Genomic DNA, 13,870 nt, shown 5'->3' on the forward strand with positions numbered 1-13,870 from the left:
CAATTTGCATTACATGATCGTAGCTAAAATTCTGCATATACAATTCCAACTACCGGCTCGTACTCATTTCTAGAAACGATCGCAAAACACAGCGTCAGGTTCCACCGAGACTCGAACTCGGATCACTGGATTCAAAGTCCAGAGTGCTACCATTACACCATGGAACCGGATGCCTGTAGCGGTCTTAAATTCAGTAGCATCATGTAATTAAGCAGATAAGATGCGATGTTATTACATGTAGCGTCCTCAGGAAGTGTTTGCGTGGCAAATGAACCAACCAAGTAGGCTGGAAGTGGAAGGAGCACCTTCGAATGTAGCGAGAATTCTTGCCAGTATTCGTACATGAAGTGATGTCGAAGGCTCAGGTAATCAAAATCGCGGAACAGCCACTTTCGTATGGTGGATGCTTTGTGCTGGAAGCAGCCTAGCTATGAAAACAGCTATGGACACAGAGTACCGTCGAAAACTGCGTGCTGACACAGAACGCTACGTAGTGGGCGGATAGTGCGTGACACGATAACATTTGCACTTCACACGGTCGAAATTCTGTCACACAACTCAAGCAGCTGTTTCAGCATTCACATACACTGGTGTTCAGCACAGCGCATGTTGTAGGTGCCGGATTAAGAAACCTGTTTGAGAATATGGTCCAGATCGGATGCTGCAACTAGCAAGTGCGGCAAGACCTCAGTAGATGGCGGGGTGCAGACATACTTCCATGTGCGGCCTGTTGGTCTAGGGGTATGATTCCTGCTTTGGGTGCAGGAGGTCCCGGGTTCAAATCCCGGACAGGCCCTACTTTTCACTTTCGCGACAACCAAGCACTACGATAAACTGGCGAGTCTCTGAAAGTAAGCCATGCAACAGGACAAACTGCATGTCGGGCCACCGGCCCATCAGACTCTCAGGTGCGTCTTGTGGAAAGCAATCTACGTGCCAGGATTAAGCCGTCTTCGCTTACTTATATCTATACGTAAAGACTGGCACGTACAACGATTCTATTAGTTTCCCAGGAACTAGTACATCGCATGCAAGTTTGTTAAATGCATGCGCATGCAGCACACAAAAGGGTGAGATGTCTTTCCTGCTGGGAGAAACAGCTGAGGTCGTCTTCTCGCAGTTGAATCCCTTACGTCCCGTTATTAATCCTAGTAGCAAAAGCATAAGCATTTGCAGCGTTGCCCATTCACGTGTGGACTGCAATTAACAATTTGCATTACATGATCGTAGCTAAAATTCTGCATATACAATTCCAACTACCGGCTCGTACTCATTTCTAGAAACGATCGCAAAACACAGCGTCAGGTTCCACCGAGACTCGAACTCGGATCACTGGATTCAAAGTCCAGAGTGCTACCACTACACCATGGAACCGGATGCCTGTAGCGGTCTTAAATTCAGTAGCATCATGTAATTAAGCAGATAAGATGCGATGTTATTACATGTAGCGTCCTCAGGAAGTGTTTGCGTGGCAAATGAACCAACCAAGTAGGCTGGAAGTGGAAGGAGCACCTTCGAATGTAGCGAGAATTCTTGCCAGTATTCGTACATGAAGTGATGTCGAAGGCTCAGGTAATCAAAATCGCGGAACAGCCACTTTCGTATGGTGGATGCTTTGTGCTGGAAGCAGCCTAGCTATGAAAACAGCTATGGACACAGAGTACCGTCGAAAACTGCGTGCTGACACAGAACGCTACGTAGTGGGCGGATAGTGCGTGACACGATAACATTTGCACTTCACACGGTCGAAATTCTGTCACACAACTCAAGCAGCTGTTTCAGCATTCACATACACTGGTGTTCAGCACAGCGCATGTTGTAGGTGCCGGATTAAGAAACCTGTTTGAGAATATGGTCCAGATCGGATGCTGCAACTAGCAAGTGCGGCAAGACCTCAGTAGGTGGCGGGGTGCAGACATACTTCCATGTGCGGCCTGTTGGTCTAGGGGTATGATTCCTGCTTTGGGTGCAGGAGGTCCCGGGTTCAAATCCCGGACAGGCCCTACTTTTCACTTTCGCGACAACCAAGCACTACGATAAACTGGCGAGTCTCTGAAAGTAAGCCATGCAACAGGACAAACTGCATGTCGGGCCACCGGCCCATCAGACTCTCAGGTGCGTCTTGTGGAAAGCAATCTACGTGCCAGGATTAAGCCGTCTTCGCTTACTTATATCTATACGTAAAGACTGGCACGTACAACGATTCTATTAGTTTCCCAGGAACTAGTACATCGCATGCAAGTTTGTTAAATGCATGCGCATGCAGCACACAAAAGGGTGAGATGTCTTTCCTGCTGGGAGAAACAGCTGAGGTCGTCTTCTCGCAGTTGAATCCCTTACGTCCCGTTATTAATCCTAGTAGCAAAAGCATAAGCATTTGCAGCGTTGCCCATTCACGTGTGGACTGCAATTAACAATTTGCATTACATGATCGTAGCTAAAATTCTGCATATACAATTCCAACTACCGGCTCGTACTCATTTCTAGAAACGATCGCAAAACACAGCGCCAGGTTCCACCGAGACTCGAACTCGGATCGCTGGATTCAAAGTCCAGAGTGCTAACCATTACACCATGGAACCGAATGCCTGCAGCGGTCTTCAATTCAGTAGCATCATGTAATTAAGCAGATAAGATGCGATGTTATTACATGTAGCGTCCTCAGGAAGTGTTTGCGTGGCAAATGAACCAACCAAGTAGGCTGGAAGTGGAAGGAGCACCTTCGAATGTAGCGAGAATTCTTGCCAGTATTCGTACATGAAGTGATGTCGAAGGCTCAGGTAATCAAAATCGCGGAACAGCCACTTTCGTATGGTGGATGCTTTGTGCTGGAAGCAGCCTAGCTATGAAAACAGCTATGGACACAGAGTACCGTCGAAAACTGCGTGCTGACACAGAACGCTACGTAGTGGGCGGATAGTGCGTGACACGATAACATTTGCACTTCACACGGTCGAAATTCTGTCACACAACTCAAGCAGCTGTTTCAGCATTCACATACACTGGTGTTCAGCACAGCGCATGTTGTAGGTGCCGGATTAAGAAACCTGTTTGAGAATATGGTCCAGATCGGATGCTGCAACTAGCAAGTGCGGCAAGACCTCAGTAGGTGGCGGGGTGCAGACATACTTCCATGTGCGGCCTGTTGGTCTAGGGGTATGATTCCTGCTTTGGGTGCAGGAGGTCCCGGGTTCAAATCCCGGACAGGCCCTACTTTTCACTTTCGCGACAACCAAGCACTACGATAAACTGGCGAGTCTCTGAAAGTAAGCCATGCAACAGGACAAACTGCATGTCGGGCCACCGGCCCATCAGACTCTCAGGTGCGTCTTGTGGAAAGCAATCTACGTGCCAGGATTAAGCCGTCTTCGCTTACTTATATCTATACGTAAAGACTGGCACGTACAACGATTCTATTAGTTTCCCAGGAACTAGTACATCGCATGCAAGTTTGTTAAATGCATGCGCATGCAGCACACAAAAGGGTGAGATGTCTTTCCTGCTGGGAGAAACAGCTGAGGTCGTCTTCTCGCAGTTGAATCCCTTACGTCCCGTTATTAATCCTAGTAGCAAAAGCATAAGCATTTGCAGCGTTGCCCATTCACGTGTGGACTGCAATTAACAATTTGCATTACATGATCGTAGCTAAAATTCTGCATATACAATTCCAACTACCGGCTCGTACTCATTTCTAGAAACGATCGCAAAACACAGCGTCAGGTTCCACCAAGACTCGAACTCGGATCACTGGATTCAAAGTCCAGAGTGCTACCATTACACCATGGAACCGGATGCCTGTAGCGGTCTTAAATTCAGTAGCATCATGTAATTAAGCAGATAAGATGCGATGTTATTACATGTAGCGTCCTCAGGAAGTGTTTGCGTGGCAAATGAACCAACCAAGTAGGCTGGAAGTGGAAGGAGCACCTTCGAATGTAGCGAGAATTCTTGCCAGTATTCGTACATGAAGTGATGTCGAAGGCTCAGGTAATCAAAATCGCGGAACAGCCACTTTCGTATGGTGGATGCTTTGTGCTGGAAGCAGCCTAGCTATGAAAACAGCTATGGACACAGAGTACCGTCGAAAACTGCGTGCTGACACAGAACGCTACGTAGTGGGCGGATAGTGCGTGACACGATAACATTTGCACTTCACACGGTCGAAATTCTGTCACACAACTCAAGCAGCTGTTTCAGCATTCACATACACTGGTGTTCAGCACAGCGCATGTTGTAGGTGCCGGATTAAGAAACCTGTTTGAGAATATGGTCCAGATCGGATGCTGCAACTAGCAAGTGCGGCAAGACCTCAGTAGGTGGCGGGGTGCAGACCTGCTTCCATGTGCGGCCTGTTGGTCTAGGGGTATGATTCCTGCTTTGGGTGCAGGAGGTCCCGGGTTCAAATCCCGGACAGGCCCTACTTTTCACTTTCGCGACAACCAAGCACTACGATAAACTGGCGAGTCTCTGAAAGTAAGCCATGCAACAGGACAAACTGCATATCGGGCCACCGGCCCATCAGACTCTCAGGTGCGTCTTGTGGAAAGCAATCTACGTGCCAGGATTAAGCCGTCTTCGCTTACTTATATCTATACGTAAAGACTGGCACGTACAACGATTCTATTAGTTTCCCAGGAACTAGTACATCGCATGCAAGTTTGTTAAATGCATGCGCATGCAGCACACAAAAGGGTGAGATGTCTTTCCTGCTGGGAGAAACAGCTGAGGTCGTCTTCTCGCAGTTGAATCCCTTACGTCCCGTTATTAATCCTAGTAGCAAAAGCATAAGCATTTGCAGCGTTGCCCATTCACGTGTGGACTGCAATTAACAATTTGCATTACATGATCGTAGCTAAAATTCTGCATATACAATTCCAACTACCGGCTCGTACTCATTTCTAGAAACGATCGCAAAACACAGCGCCAGGTTCCACCGAGACTCGAACTCGGATCGCTGGATTCAAAGTCCAGAGTGCTAACCATTACACCATGGAACCGAATGCCTGCAGCGGTCTTCAATTCAGTAGCATCATGTAATTAAGCAGATAAGATGCGATGTTATTACATGTAGCGTCCTCAGGAAGTGTTTGCGTGGCAAATGAACCAACCAAGTAGGCTGGAAGTGGAAGGAGCACCTTCGAATGTAGCGAGAATTCTTGCCAGTATTCGTACATGAAGTGATGTCGAAGGCTCAGGTAATCAAAATCGCGGAACAGCCACTTTCGTATGGTGGATGCTTTGTGCTGGAAGCAGCCTAGCTATGAAAACAGCTATGGACACAGAGTACCGTCGAAAACTGCGTGCTGACACAGAACGCTACGTAGTGGGCGGATAGTGCGTGACACGATAACATTTGCACTTCACACGGTCGAAATTCTGTCACACAACTCAAGCAGCTGTTTCAGCATTCACATACACTGGTGTTCAGCACAGCGCATGTTGTAGGTGCCGGATTAAGAAACCTGTTTGAGAATATGGTCCAGATCGGATGCTGCAACTAGCAAGTGCGGCAAGACCTCAGTAGGTGGCGGGGTGCAGACATACTTCCATGTGCGGCCTGTTGGTCTAGGGGTATGATTCCTGCTTTGGGTGCAGGAGGTCCCGGGTTCAAATCCCGGACAGGCCCTACTTTTCACTTTCGCGACAACCAAGCACTACGATAAACTGGCGAGTCTCTGAAAGTAAGCCATGCAACAGGACAAACTGCATGTCGGGCCACCGGCCCATCAGACTCTCAGGTGCGTCTTGTGGAAAGCAATCTACGTGCCAGGATTAAGCCGTCTTCGCTTACTTATATCTATACGTAAAGACTGGCACGTACAACGATTCTATTAGTTTCCCAGGAACTAGTACATCGCATGCAAGTTTGTTAAATGCATGCGCATGCAGCACACAAAAGGGTGAGATGTCTTTCCTGCTGGGAGAAACAGCTGAGGTCGTCTTCTCGCAGTTGAATCCCTTACGTCCCGTTATTAATCCTAGTAGCAAAAGCATAAGCATTTGCAGCGTTGCCCATTCACGTGTGGACTGCAATTAACAATTTGCATTACATGATCGTAGCTAAAATTCTGCATATACAATTCCAACTACCGGCTCGTACTCATTTCTAGAAACGATCGCAAAACACAGCGTCAGGTTCCACCGAGACTCGAACTCGGATCACTGGATTCAAAGTCCAGAGTGCTACCACTACACCATGGAACCGGATGCCTGTAGCGGTCTTAAATTCAGTAGCATCATGTAATTAAGCAGATAAGATGCGATGTTATTACATGTAGCGTCCTCAGGAAGTGTTTGCGTGGCAAATGAACCAACCAAGTAGGCTGGAAGTGGAAGGAGCACCTTCGAATGTAGCGAGAATTCTTGCCAGTATTCGTACATGAAGTGATGTCGAAGGCTCAGGTAATCAAAATCGCGGAACAGCCACTTTCGTATGGTGGATGCTTTGTGCTGGAAGCAGCCTAGCTATGAAAACAGCTATGGACACAGAGTACCGTCGAAAACTGCGTGCTGACACAGAACGCTACGTAGTGGGCGGATAGTGCGTGACACGATAACATTTGCACTTCACACGGTCGAAATTCTGTCACACAACTCAAGCAGCTGTTTCAGCATTCACATACACTGGTGTTCAGCACAGCGCATGTTGTAGGTGCCGGATTAAGAAACCTGTTTGAGAATATGGTCCAGATCGGATGCTGCAACTAGCAAGTGCGGCAAGACCTCAGTAGGTGGCGGGGTGCAGACATACTTCCATGTGCGGCCTGTTGGTCTAGGGGTATGATTCCTGCTTTGGGTGCAGGAGGTCCCGGGTTCAAATCCCGGACAGGCCCTACTTTTCACTTTCGCGACAACCAAGCACTACGATAAACTGGCGAGTCTCTGAAAGTAAGCCATGCAACAGGACAAACTGCATGTCGGGCCACCGGCCCATCAGACTCTCAGGTGCGTCTTGTGGAAAGCAATCTACGTGCCAGGATTAAGCCGTCTTCGCTTACTTATATCTATACGTAAAGACTGGCACGTACAACGATTCTATTAGTTTCCCAGGAACTAGTACATCGCATGCAAGTTTGTTAAATGCATGCGCATGCAGCACACAAAAGGGTGAGATGTCTTTCCTGCTGGGAGAAACAGCTGAGGTCGTCTTCTCGCAGTTGAATCCCTTACGTCCCGTTATTAATCCTAGTAGCAAAAGCATAAGCATTTGCAGCGTTGCCCATTCACGTGTGGACTGCAATTAACAATTTGCATTACATGATCGTAGCTAAAATTCTGCATATACAATTCCAACTACCGGCTCGTACTCATTTCTAGAAACGATCGCAAAACACAGCGCCAGGTTCCACCGAGACTCGAACTCGGATCGCTGGATTCAAAGTCCAGAGTGCTAACCATTACACCATGGAACCGAATGCCTGCAGCGGTCTTCAATTCAGTAGCATCATGTAATTAAGCAGATAAGATGCGATGTTATTACATGTAGCGTCCTCAGGAAGTGTTTGCGTGGCAAATGAACCAACCAAGTAGGCTGGAAGTGGAAGGAGCACCTTCGAATGTAGCGAGAATTCTTGCCAGTATTCGTACATGAAGTGATGTCGAAGGCTCAGGTAATCAAAATCGCGGAACAGCCACTTTAGTATGGTGGATGCTTTGTGCTGGAAGCAGCCTAGCTATGAAAACAGCTATGGACACAGAGTACCGTCGAAAACTGCGTGCTGACACAGAACGCTACGTAGTGGGCGGATAGTGCGTGACACGATAACATTTGCACTTCACACGGTCGAAATTCTGTCACACAACTCAAGCAGCTGTTTCAGCATTCACATACACTGGTGTTCAGCACAGCGCATGTTGTAGGTGCCGGATTAAGAAACCTGTTTGAGAATATGGTCCAGATCGGATGCTGCAACTAGCAAGTGCGGCAAGACCTCAGTAGATGGCGGGGTGCAGACATACTTCCATGTGCGGCCTGTTGGTCTAGGGGTATGATTCCTGCTTTGGGTGCAGGAGGTCCCGGGTTCAAATCCCGGACAGGCCCTACTTTTCACTTTCGCGACAACCAAGCACTACGATAAACTGGCGAGTCTCTGAAAGTAAGCCATGCAACAGGACAAACTGCATGTCGGGCCACCGGCCCATCAGACTCTCAGGTGCGTCTTGTGGAAAGCAATCTACGTGCCAGGATTAAGCCGTCTTCGCTTACTTATATCTATACGTAAAGACTGGCACGTACAACGATTCTATTAGTTTCCCAGGAACTAGTACATCGCATGCAAGTTTGTTAAATGCATGCGCATGCAGCACACAAAAGGGTGAGATGTCTTTCCTGCTGGGAGAAACAGCTGAGGTCGTCTTCTCGCAGTTGAATCCCTTACGTCCCGTTATTAATCCTAGTAGCAAAAGCATAAGCATTTGCAGCGTTGCCCATTCACGTGTGGACTGCAATTAACAATTTGCATTACATGATCGTAGCTAAAATTCTGCATATACAATTCCAACTACCGGCTCGTACTCATTTCTAGAAACGATCGCAAAACACAGCGTCAGGTTCCACCGAGACTCGAACTCGGATCGCTGGATTCAAAGTCCAGAGTGCTAACCATTACACCATGGAACCGGATGCCTGTAGCGGTCTTAAATTCAGTAGCATCATGTAATTAAGCAGATAAGATGCGATGTTATTACATGTAGCGTCCTCAGGAAGTGTTTGCGTGGCAAATGAACCAACCAAGTAGGCTGGAAGTGGAAGGAGCACCTTCGAATGTAGCGAGAATTCTTGCCAGTATTCGTACATGAAGTGATGTCGAAGGCTCAGGTAATCAAAATCGCGGAACAGCCACTTTCGTATGGTGGATGCTTTGTGCTGGAAGCAGCCTAGCTATGAAAACAGCTATGGACACAGAGTACCGTCGAAAACTGCGTGCTGACACAGAACGCTACGTAGTGGGCGGATAGTGCGTGACACGATAACATTTGCACTTCACACGGTCGAAATTCTGTCACACAACTCAAGCAGCTGTTTCAGCATTCACATACACTGGTGTTCAGCACAGCGCATGTTGTAGGTGCCGGATTAAGAAACCTGTTTGAGAATATGGTCCAGATCGGATGCTGCAACTAGCAAGTGCGGCAAGACCTCAGTAGGTGGCGGGGTGCAGACCTGCTTCCATGTGCGGCCTGTTGGTCTAGGGGTATGATTCCTGCTTTGGGTGCAGGAGGTCCCGGGTTCAAATCCCGGACAGGCCCTACTTTTCACTTTCGCGACAACCAAGCACTACGATAAACTGGCGAGTCTCTGAAAGTAAGCCATGCAACAGGACAAACTGCATGTCGGGCCACCGGCCCATCAGACTCTCAGGTGCGTCTTGTGGAAAGCAATCTACGTGCCAGGATTAAGCCGTCTTCGCTTACTTATATCTATACGTAAAGACTGGCACGTACAACGATTCTATTAGTTTCCCAGGAACTAGTACATCGCATGCAAGTTTGTTAAATGCATGCGCATGCAGCACACAAAAGGGTGAGATGTCTTTCCTGCTGGGAGAAACAGCTGAGGTCGTCTTCTCGCAGTTGAATCCCTTACGTCCCGTTATTAATCCTAGTAGCAAAAGCATAAGCATTTGCAGCGTTGCCCATTCACGTGTGGACTGCAATTAACAATTTGCATTACATGATCGTAGCTAAAATTCTGCATATACAATTCCAACTACCGGCTCGTACTCATTTCTAGAAACGATCGCAAAACACAGCGTCAGGTTCCACCAAGACTCGAACTCGGATCACTGGATTCAAAGTCCAGAGTGCTACCATTACACCATGGAACCGGATGCCTGTAGCGGTCTTAAATTCAGTAGCATCATGTAATTAAGCAGATAAGATGCGATGTTATTACATGTAGCGTCCTCAGGAAGTGTTTGCGTGGCAAATGAACCAACCAAGTAGGCTGGAAGTGGAAGGAGCACCTTCGAATGTAGCGAGAATTCTTGCCAGTATTCGTACATGAAGTGATGTCGAAGGCTCAGGTAATCAAAATCGCGGAACAGCCACTTTCGTATGGTGGATGCTTTGTGCTGGAAGCAGCCTAGCTATGAAAACAGCTATGGACACAGAGTACCGTCGAAAACTGCGTGCTGACACAGAACGCTACGTAGTGGGCGGATAGTGCGTGACACGATAACATTTGCACTTCACACGGTCGAAATTCTGTCACACAACTCAAGCAGCTGTTTCAGCATTCACATACACTGGTGTTCAGCACAGCGCATGTTGTAGGTGCCGGATTAAGAAACCTGTTTGAGAATATGGTCCAGATCGGATGCTGCAACTAGCAAGTGCGGCAAGACCTCAGTAGGTGGCGGGGTGCAGACATACTTCCATGTGCGGCCTGTTGGTCTAGGGGTATGATTCCTGCTTTGGGTGCAGGAGGTCCCGGGTTCAAATCCCGGACAGGCCCTACTTTTCACTTTCGCGACAACCAAGCACTACGATAAACTGGCGAGTCTCTGAAAGTAAGCCATGCAACAGGACAAACTGCATGTCGGGCCACCGGCCCATCAGACTCTCAGGTGCGTCTTGTGGAAAGCAATCTACGTGCCAGGATTAAGCCGTCTTCGCTTACTTATATCTATACGTAAAGACTGGCACGTACAACGATTCTATTAGTTTCCCAGGAACTAGTACATCGCATGCAAGTTTGTTAAATGCATGCGCATGCAGCACACAAAAGGGTGAGATGTCTTTCCTGCTGGGAGAAACAGCTGAGGTCGTCTTCTCGCAGTTGAATCCCTTACGTCCCGTTATTAATCCTAGTAGCAAAAGCATAAGCATTTGCAGCGTTGCCCATTCACGTGTGGACTGCAATTAACAATTTGCATTACATGATCGTAGCTAAAATTCTGCATATACAATTCCAACTACCGGCTCGTACTCATTTCTAGAAACGATCGCAAAACACAGCGTCAGGTTCCACCGAGACTCGAACTCGGATCACTGGATTCAAAGTCCAGAGTGCTACCATTACACCATGGAACCGGATGCCTGTAGCGGTCTTAAATTCAGTAGCATCATGTAATTAAGCAGATAAGATGCGATGTTATTACATGTAGCGTCCTCAGGAAGTGTTTGCGTGGCAAATGAACCAACCAAGTAGGCTGGAAGTGGAAGGAGCACCTTCGAATGTAGCGAGAATTCTTGCCAGTATTCGTACATGAAGTGATGTCGAAGGCTCAGGTAATCAAAATCGCGGAACAGCCACTTTCGTATGGTGGATGCTTTGTGCTGGAAGCAGCCTAGCTATGAAAACAGCTATGGACACAGAGTACCGTCGAAAACTGCGTGCTGACACAGAACGCTACGTAGTGGGCGGATAGTGCGTGACACGATAACATTTGCACTTCACACGGTCGAAATTCTGTCACACAACTCAAGCAGCTGTTTCAGCATTCACATACACTGGTGTTCAGCACAGCGCATGTTGTAGGTGCCGGATTAAGAAACCTGTTTGAGAATATGGTCCAGATCGGATGCTGCAACTAGCAAGTGCGGCAAGACCTCAGTAGGTGGCGGGGTGCAGACATACTTCCATGTGCGGCCTGTTGGTCTAGGGGTATGATTCCTGCTTTGGGTGCAGGAGGTCCCGGGTTCAAATCCCGGACAGGCCCTACTTTTCACTTTCGCGACAACCAAGCACTACGATAAACTGGCGAGTCTCTGAAAGTAAGCCATGCAACAGGACAAACTGCATGTCGGGCCACCGGCCCATCAGACTCTCAGGTGCGTCTTGTGGAAAGCAATCTACGTGCCAGGATTAAGCCGTCTTCGCTTACTTATATCTATACGTAAAGACTGGCACGTACAACGATTCTATTAGTTTCCCAGGAACTAGTACATCGCATGCAAGTTTGTTAAATGCATGCGCATGCAGCACACAAAAGGGTGAGATGTCTTTCCTGCTGGGAGAAACAGCTGAGGTCGTCTTCTCGCAGTTGAATCCCTTACGTCCCGTTATTAATCCTAGTAGCAAAAGCATAAGCATTTGCAGCGTTGCCCATTCACGTGTGGACTGCAATTAACAATTTGCATTACATGATCGTAGCTAAAATTCTGCATATACAATTCCAACTACCGGCTCGTACTCATTTCTAGAAACGATCGCAAAACACAGCGTCAGGTTCCACCGAGACTCGAACTCGGATCACTGGATTCAAAGTCCAGAGTGCTACCACTACACCATGGAACCGGATGCCTGTAGCGGTCTTAAATTCAGTAGCATCATGTAATTAAGCAGATAAGATGCGATGTTATTACATGTAGCGTCCTCAGGAAGTGTTTGCGTGGCAAATGAACCAACCAAGTAGGCTGGAAGTGGAAGGAGCACCTTCGAATGTAGCGAGAATTCTTGCCAGTATTCGTACATGAAGTGATGTCGAAGGCTCAGGTAATCAAAATCGCGGAACAGCCACTTTCGTATGGTGGATGCTTTGTGCTGGAAGCAGCCTAGCTATGAAAACAGCTATGGACACAGAGTACCGTCGAAAACTGCGTGCTGACACAGAACGCTACGTAGTGGGCGGATAGTGCGTGACACGATAACATTTGCACTTCACACGGTCGAAATTCTGTCACACAACTCAAGCAGCTGTTTCAGCATTCACATACACTGGTGTTCAGCACAGCGCATGTTGTAGGTGCCGGATTAAGAAACCTGTTTGAGAATATGGTCCAGATCGGATGCTGCAACTAGCAAGTGCGGCAAGACCTCAGTAGGTGGCGGGGTGCAGACATACTTCCATGTGCGGCCTGTTGGTCTAGGGGTATGATTCCTGCTTTGGGTGCAGGAGGTCCCGGGTTCAAATCCCGGACAGGCCCTACTTTTCACTTTCGCGACAACCAAGCACTACGATAAACTGGCGAGTCTCTGAAAGTAAGCCATGCAACAGGACAAACTGCATGTCGGGCCACCGGCCCATCAGACTCTCAGGTGCGTCTTGTGGAAAGCAATCTACGTGCCAGGATTAAGCCGTCTTCGCTTACTTATATCTATACGTAAAGACTGGCACGTACAACGATTCTATTAGTTTCCCAGGAACTAGTACATCGCATGCAAGTTTGTTAAATGCATGCGCATGCAGCACACAAAAGGGTGAGATGTCTTTCCTGCTGGGAGAAACAGCTGAGGTCGTCTTCTCGCAGTTGAATCCCTTACGTCCCGTTATTAATCCTAGTAGCAAAAGCATAAGCATTTGCAGCGTTGCCCATTCACGTGTGGACTGCAATTAACAATTTGCATTACATGATCGTAGCTAAAATTCTGCATATACAATTCCAACTACCGGCTCGTACTCATTTCTAGAAACGATCGCAAAACACAGCGCCAGGTTCCACCGAGACTCGAACTCGGATCGCTGGATTCAAAGTCCAGAGTGCTAACCATTACACCATGGAACCGAATGCCTGCAGCGGTCTTCAATTCAGTAGCATCATGTAATTAAGCAGATAAGATGCGATGTTATTACATGTAGCGTCCTCAGGAAGTGTTTGCGTGGCAAATGAACCAACCAAGTAGGCTGGAAGTGGAAGGAGCACCTTCGAATGTAGCGAGAATTCTTGCCAGTATTCGTACATGAAGTGATGTCGAAGGCTCAGGTAATCAAAATCGCGGAACAGCCACTTTAGTATGGTGGATGCTTTGTGCTGGAAGCAGCCTAGCTATGAAAACAGCTATGGACACAGAGTACCGTCGAAAACTGCGTGCTGACACAGAACGCTACGTAGTGGGCGGATAGTGCGTGACACGATAACATTTGCACTTCACACGGTCGAAATTCTGTCACACAACTCAAGCAGCTGTTTCAGCATTCACATACAC

The 13,870-nt window shown here is 47.8% G+C and overlaps 23 non-coding genes across 23 annotated transcripts; 11 read left to right on the top strand and 12 right to left on the bottom strand.

Moving 5' to 3' along the window:
- Positions 1-96: 96 nt before the first annotated feature.
- Positions 97-167, bottom strand: Trnaq-uug (transfer RNA glutamine (anticodon UUG)). Its single transcript has one exon. It is a non-coding gene; the product is annotated as a tRNA-Gln (tRNA).
- A 557-nt stretch (positions 168-724) lies between these two features.
- Trnap-ugg (transfer RNA proline (anticodon UGG)) lies at positions 725-796 on the top strand. Its single transcript has one exon. It is a non-coding gene; the product is annotated as a tRNA-Pro (tRNA).
- A 507-nt stretch (positions 797-1,303) lies between these two features.
- Positions 1,304-1,374, bottom strand: Trnaq-uug (transfer RNA glutamine (anticodon UUG)). The gene has a single exon. It is a non-coding gene; the product is annotated as a tRNA-Gln (tRNA).
- A 557-nt stretch (positions 1,375-1,931) lies between these two features.
- On the top strand, positions 1,932-2,003 carry Trnap-ugg (transfer RNA proline (anticodon UGG)). The gene has a single exon. It is a non-coding gene; the product is annotated as a tRNA-Pro (tRNA).
- Positions 2,004-2,510: 507 nt separating this feature from the next.
- On the bottom strand, positions 2,511-2,582 carry Trnaq-uug (transfer RNA glutamine (anticodon UUG)). The gene has a single exon. It is a non-coding gene; the product is annotated as a tRNA-Gln (tRNA).
- A 557-nt stretch (positions 2,583-3,139) lies between these two features.
- On the top strand, positions 3,140-3,211 carry Trnap-ugg (transfer RNA proline (anticodon UGG)). The gene has a single exon. It is a non-coding gene; the product is annotated as a tRNA-Pro (tRNA).
- Positions 3,212-3,718: 507 nt separating this feature from the next.
- Positions 3,719-3,789, bottom strand: Trnaq-uug (transfer RNA glutamine (anticodon UUG)). Its single transcript has one exon. It is a non-coding gene; the product is annotated as a tRNA-Gln (tRNA).
- A 557-nt stretch (positions 3,790-4,346) lies between these two features.
- Positions 4,347-4,418, top strand: Trnap-ugg (transfer RNA proline (anticodon UGG)). The gene has a single exon. It is a non-coding gene; the product is annotated as a tRNA-Pro (tRNA).
- Positions 4,419-4,925: 507 nt separating this feature from the next.
- Trnaq-uug (transfer RNA glutamine (anticodon UUG)) lies at positions 4,926-4,997 on the bottom strand. Its single transcript has one exon. It is a non-coding gene; the product is annotated as a tRNA-Gln (tRNA).
- Positions 4,998-5,554: 557 nt separating this feature from the next.
- Positions 5,555-5,626, top strand: Trnap-ugg (transfer RNA proline (anticodon UGG)). Its single transcript has one exon. It is a non-coding gene; the product is annotated as a tRNA-Pro (tRNA).
- Positions 5,627-6,133: 507 nt separating this feature from the next.
- On the bottom strand, positions 6,134-6,204 carry Trnaq-uug (transfer RNA glutamine (anticodon UUG)). The gene has a single exon. It is a non-coding gene; the product is annotated as a tRNA-Gln (tRNA).
- A 557-nt stretch (positions 6,205-6,761) lies between these two features.
- On the top strand, positions 6,762-6,833 carry Trnap-ugg (transfer RNA proline (anticodon UGG)). The gene has a single exon. It is a non-coding gene; the product is annotated as a tRNA-Pro (tRNA).
- A 507-nt stretch (positions 6,834-7,340) lies between these two features.
- Trnaq-uug (transfer RNA glutamine (anticodon UUG)) lies at positions 7,341-7,412 on the bottom strand. The gene has a single exon. It is a non-coding gene; the product is annotated as a tRNA-Gln (tRNA).
- A 557-nt stretch (positions 7,413-7,969) lies between these two features.
- Trnap-ugg (transfer RNA proline (anticodon UGG)) lies at positions 7,970-8,041 on the top strand. Its single transcript has one exon. It is a non-coding gene; the product is annotated as a tRNA-Pro (tRNA).
- Positions 8,042-8,548: 507 nt separating this feature from the next.
- On the bottom strand, positions 8,549-8,620 carry Trnaq-uug (transfer RNA glutamine (anticodon UUG)). The gene has a single exon. It is a non-coding gene; the product is annotated as a tRNA-Gln (tRNA).
- A 557-nt stretch (positions 8,621-9,177) lies between these two features.
- Positions 9,178-9,249, top strand: Trnap-ugg (transfer RNA proline (anticodon UGG)). Its single transcript has one exon. It is a non-coding gene; the product is annotated as a tRNA-Pro (tRNA).
- Positions 9,250-9,756: 507 nt separating this feature from the next.
- Positions 9,757-9,827, bottom strand: Trnaq-uug (transfer RNA glutamine (anticodon UUG)). The gene has a single exon. It is a non-coding gene; the product is annotated as a tRNA-Gln (tRNA).
- A 557-nt stretch (positions 9,828-10,384) lies between these two features.
- Trnap-ugg (transfer RNA proline (anticodon UGG)) lies at positions 10,385-10,456 on the top strand. Its single transcript has one exon. It is a non-coding gene; the product is annotated as a tRNA-Pro (tRNA).
- Positions 10,457-10,963: 507 nt separating this feature from the next.
- On the bottom strand, positions 10,964-11,034 carry Trnaq-uug (transfer RNA glutamine (anticodon UUG)). The gene has a single exon. It is a non-coding gene; the product is annotated as a tRNA-Gln (tRNA).
- A 557-nt stretch (positions 11,035-11,591) lies between these two features.
- Trnap-ugg (transfer RNA proline (anticodon UGG)) lies at positions 11,592-11,663 on the top strand. The gene has a single exon. It is a non-coding gene; the product is annotated as a tRNA-Pro (tRNA).
- Positions 11,664-12,170: 507 nt separating this feature from the next.
- On the bottom strand, positions 12,171-12,241 carry Trnaq-uug (transfer RNA glutamine (anticodon UUG)). The gene has a single exon. It is a non-coding gene; the product is annotated as a tRNA-Gln (tRNA).
- A 557-nt stretch (positions 12,242-12,798) lies between these two features.
- Trnap-ugg (transfer RNA proline (anticodon UGG)) lies at positions 12,799-12,870 on the top strand. The gene has a single exon. It is a non-coding gene; the product is annotated as a tRNA-Pro (tRNA).
- A 507-nt stretch (positions 12,871-13,377) lies between these two features.
- On the bottom strand, positions 13,378-13,449 carry Trnaq-uug (transfer RNA glutamine (anticodon UUG)). The gene has a single exon. It is a non-coding gene; the product is annotated as a tRNA-Gln (tRNA).
- Positions 13,450-13,870: the final 421 nt, after the last annotated feature.

The sequence above is a fragment of the Schistocerca nitens genome, chromosome 2, assembly GCF_023898315.1.
Source record: "Schistocerca nitens isolate TAMUIC-IGC-003100 chromosome 2, iqSchNite1.1, whole genome shotgun sequence".
NCBI classification, from domain to species: Eukaryota; Metazoa; Arthropoda; class Insecta; order Orthoptera; family Acrididae; genus Schistocerca; species Schistocerca nitens.